This window comes from Macrotis lagotis, chromosome 5 (assembly GCF_037893015.1).
Source record: "Macrotis lagotis isolate mMagLag1 chromosome 5, bilby.v1.9.chrom.fasta, whole genome shotgun sequence".
In the NCBI taxonomy this organism is placed as follows: Eukaryota; Metazoa; Chordata; class Mammalia; order Peramelemorphia; family Peramelidae; genus Macrotis; species Macrotis lagotis.
In genome coordinates this window covers 32336278-32346090 of record NC_133662.1, presented here as the reverse complement: position 1 = coordinate 32346090, position 9813 = coordinate 32336278, and positions in this window count along the sequence as shown.

Below are 9813 nucleotides of genomic sequence, written 5' to 3'. Positions count from 1 at the left end.
AAAAACTTATACTCTATAGTATAGAAAAGCTTTGAATAAAGTGGTTTTTAAGGTTCAAAGGGATAAATAAATGTGAATTATGCTCTTTCTTCATTCCTAACAGCAATTATTAAAAGAATTGTTAAAAAGAGGTATTATTTATTCTACATCAAATCAAGGGTGCAGGTGAGTAATTTTGAGGAACACAAAAGGTAGATTTAGACTTCACAATTTGTTCAAGTATCCCTCCCACATATTTGTGTAGATCACAAATTTCCATGCCTCAGGGGAATAATGTTTATCACTTACTATGACCAGTATAATTCATCATCTGTTGGTAAATTTATGAAAGTTTTACTACACTTATCTAGGCTGGTATAACAATAATAAGAGTGGAATCTGCTACCAGTTTCATCGTTAAAGCTTGTACATCTTAGTAGAAATTACCAAAATTTGTACTGCATTGACATAGCCTTTGAGAATTTAGGATTCAATGTCATGTAATAGTGAGCGATCAGAGTACAACTTCAGTGGAGGTCAGTGAGGTCAATCATTTGAGTCTAAATCATTTATTTGTGCTTGAAATAATCTCTTTTAGTGCAGTGGATAAAGCACCAGCCCTGGAGTCAGGAGTACCTGGGTTCAAATCCGGTCTCAGACATTTAATAATTACGTGGCTGTGTGGCCTTGGGCAAGCCACTTATCACTATTTGCCTTGCAAAAACCTTAAAATAATGATCTCTTTTAAATGAATCTATCTTTATGCAGAATGATCCTTTAAATATTTTGTAAGGCCCTTGAAAGCAGCTATCCTTGCACTGTCTTCTTCTGATGAACAGATAAAGTCATCATGGTAGACAAAACAAATTTCCATATTGGAAATTTTTGGAATTTCCATATTGGAAATCCATATTGCCATATCTGAAAAAAAGCATCTTTTTATTTCTTTTTTTGTATTTTCTTTTTTTCTAATTTCATGTAAAGATAATTTTCACCCTTCATTTTTTTTGTAAGGTTTTGAATTCCTCATTTTTCTGCTATTTTCCCTTCCCTCCCCATTACAGTGAATAATCTGACATAGGTTATACTTTGACAATCATGTTTAAAATATTTCCTTGTTATTCATTTTGAAAGATCAAAATGGATTTCAAATGATTTGTCTCTCTAACAGGAAGGATTTGTAGTTAATTTAAAATTTATATCTGTGGTTGATCAAGGAATTTCCCACTAAATAGTATCCTAGATTCTGAAATTGATTTTCAGTTTGGAGAACACTCTGCAAAATGTTGGGGGTACAGTGAGTAGGGAAGAGTGAAGTTTTGATGGAAATGATGTCTTCCTTCACTCAAGGTGTAGACCAATAGAATAACCATAAGGGTGAAAGTGAGCATTAGTAGCAGTAGTAGTAGAAGTAATAGTCATGGTGGTAGTGGTGGTTGTAGTGGTAGTAGTAGTGGGTGTAGTGGTAGTAGTAGTAGTGGGTGTTGAGTATGTTCTCTGGTTTGAGGACTGCAAGGACTCTATAGGGCTACCTTCAATCTTTAATGTCCCCCTGAACCACTTAATTCTCACCCTTGGCTCCAAGAAATGTGTGGTACAATGGCAACCACAGCCTAGTAAACCATTTCAACAGATGGGTTAAACTAGGTTGAGTGTAACTGAGTGGTCTGAAATCTATCAGTGAATTAGGAGGGGGTATCTACTCCAAGCATGTGAAGTCTTCTACTGGTGAAATGGGCAGATGAGGGCACTATGTTCCAATGGTCATAAAGGCAGCTGAGGCAGGCAATGTGCATCAATAAACTTATTAACTCTTATTGATGAAGGATCTACTATGTCATTACTCTGTTTCTAATTTCATTTTTTTCTTCCCCAGACCATTAGATAGTTAAGGACCACCTTCTTCATAATATCTGTATTCTTGGAGGCAAATATGGAGGAAAATCAAATGTTATTATCCTAACTTTTCTAGACTTCTCTCTTGTAGGCTTTCTTCCCCACCCCACCCCCTTTTTGCCTTATTTTTTTGCAAGGTAGTGGGGTCAAGTGGTTTTCCAAAGACCACACAGCTAGGTAATTATTGTGTCTGAGGCCAAATTTGAACTCAGGTACTCCTGACTCCAGGGCCAGTGCTCTAATCAGTGAGCCATCTAACCGCCCCCTTTGTAGGCTTTCTTTTCATGTCCTTTGCTGAGGCAAGCAGTAATGCTTGGACAAAATCCAGTATTGTTTTGATTTATTGACCACTACATAAGAACCTAAGAGTTTCTTTATTAGGCTTAACCAACAGAATATTGTCTGTTCTTTCCAGTGTTCTTTTTGATGAGTGCCCTGAGGAATGTAGGAATGTAATAGCCACTGTTTTCTTATGCTTCAGTCTCAGACAAGATCAGCTCTACCTTTGGAGGAATAGCATTTTTTATCATAAGAGAAATTGCTACAAAATTTTTTCCATAGAGGCTATTCCTAGCTGTATTTCCCTCCATCCTATTCTCCCCAGTCCCATTTAGTCTATTCTCTGTCCCTCCCTCAAAAGTGTGTTGTATCTGATTACTCTTTCCAAATTCTTCCCTCTCTTCTATCATCTACACTCCCCCTCCCCCCATCCCCTTTCTCCCATCCCTTTCCTCTCCTATTTTACTTTAGGGTAAGATAGAGTTCTATAACCAATTTAGCATGTGTTATTCCTTCTTTGAGCCACTTCCCATGATAATAAGGCTCCCTCATTCCCCCCTCAACTTCCCCCTCCCTCTTCACTGTAAAATTTTTTCTTGCCTCTTTTATGTGTAATAACTCACCCCATTTTACTTCTACTTTACTGTTTTACCAGTACATTCCTTTCTCCTCATGTTGACTTCATATTTGACTATATCATGCTTTAAAATTCAACTCCTTCCTGTGTCTTGCCCTAATAAATGAGAAATTTCATATAAGTTATCAGTATCATCTTCCCATGCAGAAATACAAGCAATTCAACATCATTAAGTCCCACATAATTTGCCCTTTCTATCCACCCTCTCCATGCCTCACCTGTGTTCTGTGCGGCATCAAACTTTGGTCAAGCTTTCTATTCAGCTCTAGTCATTTCATCAGAAAAATTTGAAAGTGCCCTATTTCATTAAATATACGTATTTTCTGAGAAAGAATACAGTCAGTTTTGCTGAACTGTTGATTCTTGGTTGTATTTCAAATTCTTTTGCCTTTCAGAATACCATATTCCAAGTCTTGTGGGTCCTTAAAGTAGAAACTGATAAATCTTGTGCTATCCTGACTATAGCTCCATGGTATTTGAATTGTTTCTTTTAGTCTTCTTGTAATATTTTCTCCTTGAGTTGGGTAGCTCTGAAATTTGACTATAATATTGCTAGTAATTTTTATTTTGGGATCTTTCAGGTGGTGATCAGGAGATTCTTTCAATTTCTATTTTACCTGCTGCTTCTAGGCTATCAGGGGAGTTTCCCCTGCATGATTTCTTTAGAAATGAAGTTTAGGCTTTTTCTGGTCATGACTTTCAGGTAGCTCAATAATTTTTAAATTATCTCTTCTAGATATTCTTTCTAGGTCAGTTTTTCCAATGAGATATTTCAAATTTTCTTCTATTTTTTCATTTTTTTAGTTTTGTTTTATTGTTTCTCACACAATATTCAGCTTCCCTTAGCTCCAGTTTACTTTTGAAGTAATTACTTTCTTCACAGAGCTTTCCTATCTCATTTTCCATCTGATCTATGCTGTTTCTTAAGGAATTTGTCTCCTCATTGATCTTTTGGACTGCTTTTTCCATTTGATCCAAACTGCCTTTTAAAATGCAATTTTCTTCAGTATTTTTTTTTGTTTCTCCTTCACCAAGCTGCCTTGGTTTTCATAATTTTCCTGCATTGCTATGATTTTTCTTTCCATTTTGTTCTCTATCTCCCTTATTTGATTTGCAAAATCTTTTTTTTTTGGAGTTGTTCCATAGCCTGAAACCATATTTCTCTTGAATGCTTTGAATTCAGAAGCCTTGACTTTATGTTCTGAGTGTGTATTTTGATCCTCAATAGGACCATCATTATTGTCTGTGTTCAGATCTTTTGCTTCTGTTGTTTTCTCATTTTCCAACTCTTTGTTAAGGGTGGGTTTTGCTTCTGGGCTAGAAGACACACTGTTCAAAGCTTTTCATGGTTGTTTGTTTTTGACTGTTTTCAGGGCCACCCCCCAGGGACCTGCAAGGTCTCACTTTATGCAATGTATTATGAGAGGCTATGACTGCTCTCCTGGCACTCTGCTCTGCCCTGGAGCTGTGAGGAAGATCCTGCTGTGCTGAAGGCAATAAACTCTGTAGTGGTTGGGGTCTCAGACTGGGACCCAGTTCTGAATATGGGTATGCCTCAGGAATAGTAAATAGACCTCAGCAATCTCCACTGATCCCCTTAACTTATATGCGCTAAGCACTCTGGAAGTAGCTGCCTGGTGGTTCCCTACACCTGTCCCCAATACTTAAGGGGCTGGATCTGCACTGAGCCTGCACTGGACTGGGTTCCATTCTCATTGCTGAGCTTCTCAACTGCCCTTGACAATCGCTAGGATGAGAGTTCTGCAAATGCTGAAATTCCACCATTCCTAAGGACTTAGGTAGCTTGGGGTCTGTTTCTGGAAGACTGGATTCAGTTTTCTCCAACTTGGCCTGGGCTGCAGGTCCTTTTTTGGAGGGGGGGCAAGGTAATAGGGTTAAGTGATTTACCAAGGTCACACAGGTGGGTAATTATTAAGTGTCTGAGGCCATATTTGAACTGAGGTCCTCCTCACTCCAAGGTTAATGCTCTATCTACTGTACCACCTAGCTGACCGTTCAGGTCCTTTCTAAGCCAGGTGTAACAAACCCTTTCCACAATTTGCCAATTTGTTTTGGGCTGGAAAATTGTTTCACCTAGTTTTTTTAGGTTTTCTTTGTTTTTTTGTTTCTTTGTTTCTTTGTTACTTTGTTTCTTTGTTTCTTTCTTTGTTTCTTTGTTTCTTTGTTTCTTTCTTTCTTTCTTTCTTTGTTTCTTTGTTTCTTTGTTTCTTTGTTTCTTTCTTTCTTTCTTTCTTTCTTTCTTTCACAAGGCAATAGGATTAAGTGGCTTGCCCAAGGCCACACAGCTAGATAATTATTAAGTGTCTGAGGTCATATTTGAACTCATATACTCCTGACTCCAGGGCCAGTGCTCTATCTACTGTGACCCCTAGCTGCCCCACCCAGTCTCTTTGTGGGTTCTTTCCACTCTAGAATTTGGTTGAGTCATTATTTTTAAAGTATTTGGAGTGGTTTGTGGGATAGCTGGGGGAGTCACTTCCCTCCATCATCTTGCCATCCACTTCCACCTATTACATTCTTTCAAAGTAATAGCAACTTTTCATTACTATTAGGGAGAAGTTTGACTATTATCTTGTATTTATTTTCCATGTTTGTATATATTATCTCCCTTGAGAGAATCTCCTTTCTCCTTGATGGCAAGATCTATTTCACTTTTGTCTAATACAGAACCTGACTCATGGTAAGGCCTTAATAAATGTTTAGTGATAGATTGATCAATTGATATATTTATGTGCCATCAAAGCCACTGCCTTAATTATTTTTTCATCAATTGTCATTATGAAAGAACAACCTTTTTAAATTTATGGGGATTCAAATGAAACTCGTTTACTTCCCTACTGGGTAAAATAAAAGATGGAAATTTTCAGTTGAGGATAGTAGCTGTTCTTTCATTCATAGATTTTTATATTTAAGAAATTTCATAAGAAAATGCTTAGATCAAAACCTAGAATACTATACCTAGGATATAACTTAGAGATCTTAAAATACTTTCATTATATCATTTAGAATTGAAATTTGTCCATACCTTAACTTTTAGATGACATAGTTCAGGCCCAAAGAGCAAAGGTGATTCTTCCAAAGACTTCAGGCCCAAAGTTATTTAATTGCATCAGTAGGGCTAGAATTCTGTTTTGTCTGAATCCTGGACCATTACTAGACCATTCCTCCCCTCCATTTTGCTATTCTATCTCTTCAAGGTGACTGTTAATTTAGTAAGACTGTCTGCAGTATTTTCTTTTAGCTTGTAGTGATTAGTAGGTGAGAAGAATCTGAAATAAAGTATTGTACTTTTGAATTTAAGGGAAAAAAGTATTCAAAAGAGTGCTTTAACAAACATTGTTGACTAAAAGTCAAGGTTAACAGATATAAGGTTGAAACAAGAGAGCAAATAGCATTATATGATTAAAAAATATAGGTAATGGAGAAATTTGGGAGCCTAGATGTTGTCCTGCCTAGATGTGAAAGATGCTTTAGACTCTATATGCCTAAAGATCTTTTCTTAGGATGTGACCTTAATATTTTTCCAACTGATTCACTGGCTGATATTTTATATCATCCTTGGTCATTATAGACTATTTTGTGAATAAGTAACTATCAAGATGAGGTAACTGAAAAGGAAATTTTATATATATATATATATATATATATATGTATATATATATATATATTTACATTTATCTATATCTATCTAACATAGTTCATGGTTTACAATAAAGGATTTTTACTTTTTGGTCCATGTTCCTACTGGGAATCATGGAAGGATTTCAGGGAATCTAAACTTGAAATCCAATACATCTTATTATTTCTCCCCACTTAACTGACATTTATTATTTTGTTCAATTATTTTAAATTGATAGTTTAGAAAAAGATTAAGACATTCTATGATCCATAGGGTTAGGAAGAATCAGACATGATTGAAAGACTGAACAAAAATAGTGATCAAAATGCCAATGGGATCCATCCCATAAAAACAGAAAAGATTTGAAAAAACCCTCATTGAGAGGAATGGCAAAATTATACTGATTGACTTCCTGAAATTGACAAAGTTTAAAGGAATAATAAATTTTACATAATGAATCTACAATTTCAGGTGCAATCTTCTATTGTTCTATCCCATGTTGCTATTGAAATGCTTGTTTTATCTTTTAAGTTTAGAATAAAATGAGTATATTAAAAGTAAAAGAAATTAGTTTTACACAATTCTTACTATCCACCACAATTTTGTCTCTGATTCTCCTTCTACTCTCCTCTTCCCTATTCTGAGCCCATGTCTACACAACAAAATGGGCAGCATCCTGAAGTCAAAACATTTTAAGGGGATTGGATTAATGATATCTAATGTCCCTTAAAACCTTCATAATTACTTTGTTTTTCTCCTGTTCTGAATCACAATGTTCCTACATTTTGCCACAGGGCTCATGTCTAGTCATGGAAATGGACTACTTGGATTCAGTTTGGAATTGGGCAGAGGAAGAATGGACTAGAGTGTTTCTTTCCTTATGAATCCCATGATCTTTTGAGTTCACTTGCTCTGGTTTCCCCTTTCTCCTCAAGGATATTGTATAGAAAGTGGAGTAAAATCATAAGAAACTAGTTGCTTTATTAGCTTTGTGACCAGGAGCATGGCCAAAAGCAAGTGCTGAAACATTCTCCGGACCTACCTTAGGATCCCCCAAATGATGTTTTCTCAGGCACACACAAAAAAGATGTTGAGTTTTATTAAATTGTTATTCATAAAAGATCAGATTTGAGAAATGCCCTTAGAAACCATCTGGTTCAACTCAAACTTGAAACATTCCCCAATTTACTGTACCCAATAAACTGCCATTTAACTTTTACTTGAATACTTCTAATGACAAGGAATACACCACTTTCTAAGGCAGACCATCCTATTTTTATTTTAACAATTTTACTTGTGTGGAAGGCCTTCATTAATTAATGAAATCTATATACATCTTGTTCTGAATTCTATCTTCTGGAGCTAAACAATCATATATGTATGTGCATGTTATGTGTATGTATATATATATATATAAATGTTTAGTTATATATAGTTAATGTTATGTGTTTGTATGCATGCATGTATAAATGCATATATTATATACACACATATGTGTGTATATATACAATATGTACATGTATGTTTGGAACCAAAAGGGAGTGCTAAGAACAAAGGACTGATAACAAATTCCTATTTTCCAAGTGCATTTACGATAACTGTCCTCTTGACTGAGAAGGAAAGATAATTACTCTATCTTTTTTTAAATTGTTGAAGTGATTTTATGAAGAAGAAAATGCATCAACAATAACTCACAAATTGATTTACAGATCCACTTGATTTTTTCCTATAACTTTACATTTAGTGTCTAGGTGACTCTCATCCTGAGGATGATTGCTGAGGAAACCTAAATTTCAAAAGCTGCAAGTTAAAATATAAGAAGGTATAAGTGTTGTAGTTACAATGCTGAAAGTTCTTGTAGGAATAATTATCACATACTTCATCATTTTCCATCCTTTGGGGTGATTGTTCCATTTTAGACTTCTTTTTCACTGCATCCTGATTTTGTTGAGAGAAAAACTATAGAAGCGAATTTTTTGAAGCACCCATGCTTTTAGTTATATGGTCATCAACACTGCTCTTCAGCCCAGGCCAAGTCAGAGGAAAAAAATACTTTCCTCCATTCAATGCAATACCTTTTTTTTCCCCAATATGTTTTCTTCCTGGTAACTGAATTTCTGGACCCGATGAAAAAAAGTAAATCCAATGACTTAAAGGGATATATATATAACATAGATGGGGGGGCAAATACTAGAAAAATTGCTATGTGTTTTAGGGGTTATATTTTTGTGGATGCTATGAGGAAAAACTGTCTATTTTCTGCTGGGGCTGACAAAATTTTGTTGTTTTCTAAATTCACAAATTCTAACAAAACTGTCCCAAAATGTCAGTTTTCATAGACAAAAAGTGATAGTTTAATGTCATCTTATTTCCAATCCTTGTTTTTGAACATTTCACTATTTGCTAAGCTGCTGTGTCTGTCAGTAAATAACATTCACTCAAGCTTCTTGCTCAGCCTTTTTTAATGTTTTTTTTTAAATAAGACTCTGATGGAAAAGAAAAATTCTGATTAACTATTCCAAAACCATTTTGATCATATTCCAAGACCCAAGTGGTACATGAATAAATTCTTTAAGTTGTATATTTTTTAAAATAATTGGATCTTTCTAATCCTAGGTGTCTGTATCCCATGTGTTAGCTGGCACAGAACTAAGTAAATAACTCCTTTTGGTATTTGCATTTTAATTTCCCTTTAACGGTTTTGCAATCTCTGTTTTCATACAGAGAACACTCCTTCTTTCTAAATAGATGTCACTTGAGCTGTCATTTCAAAGGTCTGGGTAGAATTTCTGAAAGTCTAGATAAAATGAGTAAAATGACAAATTCAGGCAGTGATTTGAACCAGTGTTTCAACTATTTTCATTAAGATGCAAAAAACTCCCAGAAAAACAAAAATAAATTATTCCCCTAAATAATGATTGCAACTTGCAACAAGTTATTAATACATTAGTATGAATTATGCATATGCACCAGTTTGTTTTAAAGGTTACAAGGTATGTTTCAAACAAAAGCTATTGTATGCCTCACTCAACCACTCTCACCCCCCAGTCTAGAGAACATACATGGACATACATGGCTGAAATTATATATCTGTGATGCATACACACAAACTGTTCCTATCCTCTGTCCTTCTGCAATTTCTTAAAACATGCAGAAATGTCATGCCATTCAAGCAGTACAATAGTAAAATGAAACAACATCTCAAAATGTTAACTTATAATAAATACTCTAATTAACTCTGACTTGTGGAAGAATGACTTTCAATGAATCGATGGAAATCCGTCCTGACTCCCTCCCCTTGCTGAAGTACTCTTTGCAGTGGCAAAAGATTTTAAACTAAAGACTTCCCTCCTGGCCCTGCCAAGGTGAATTTTTCCCTCAC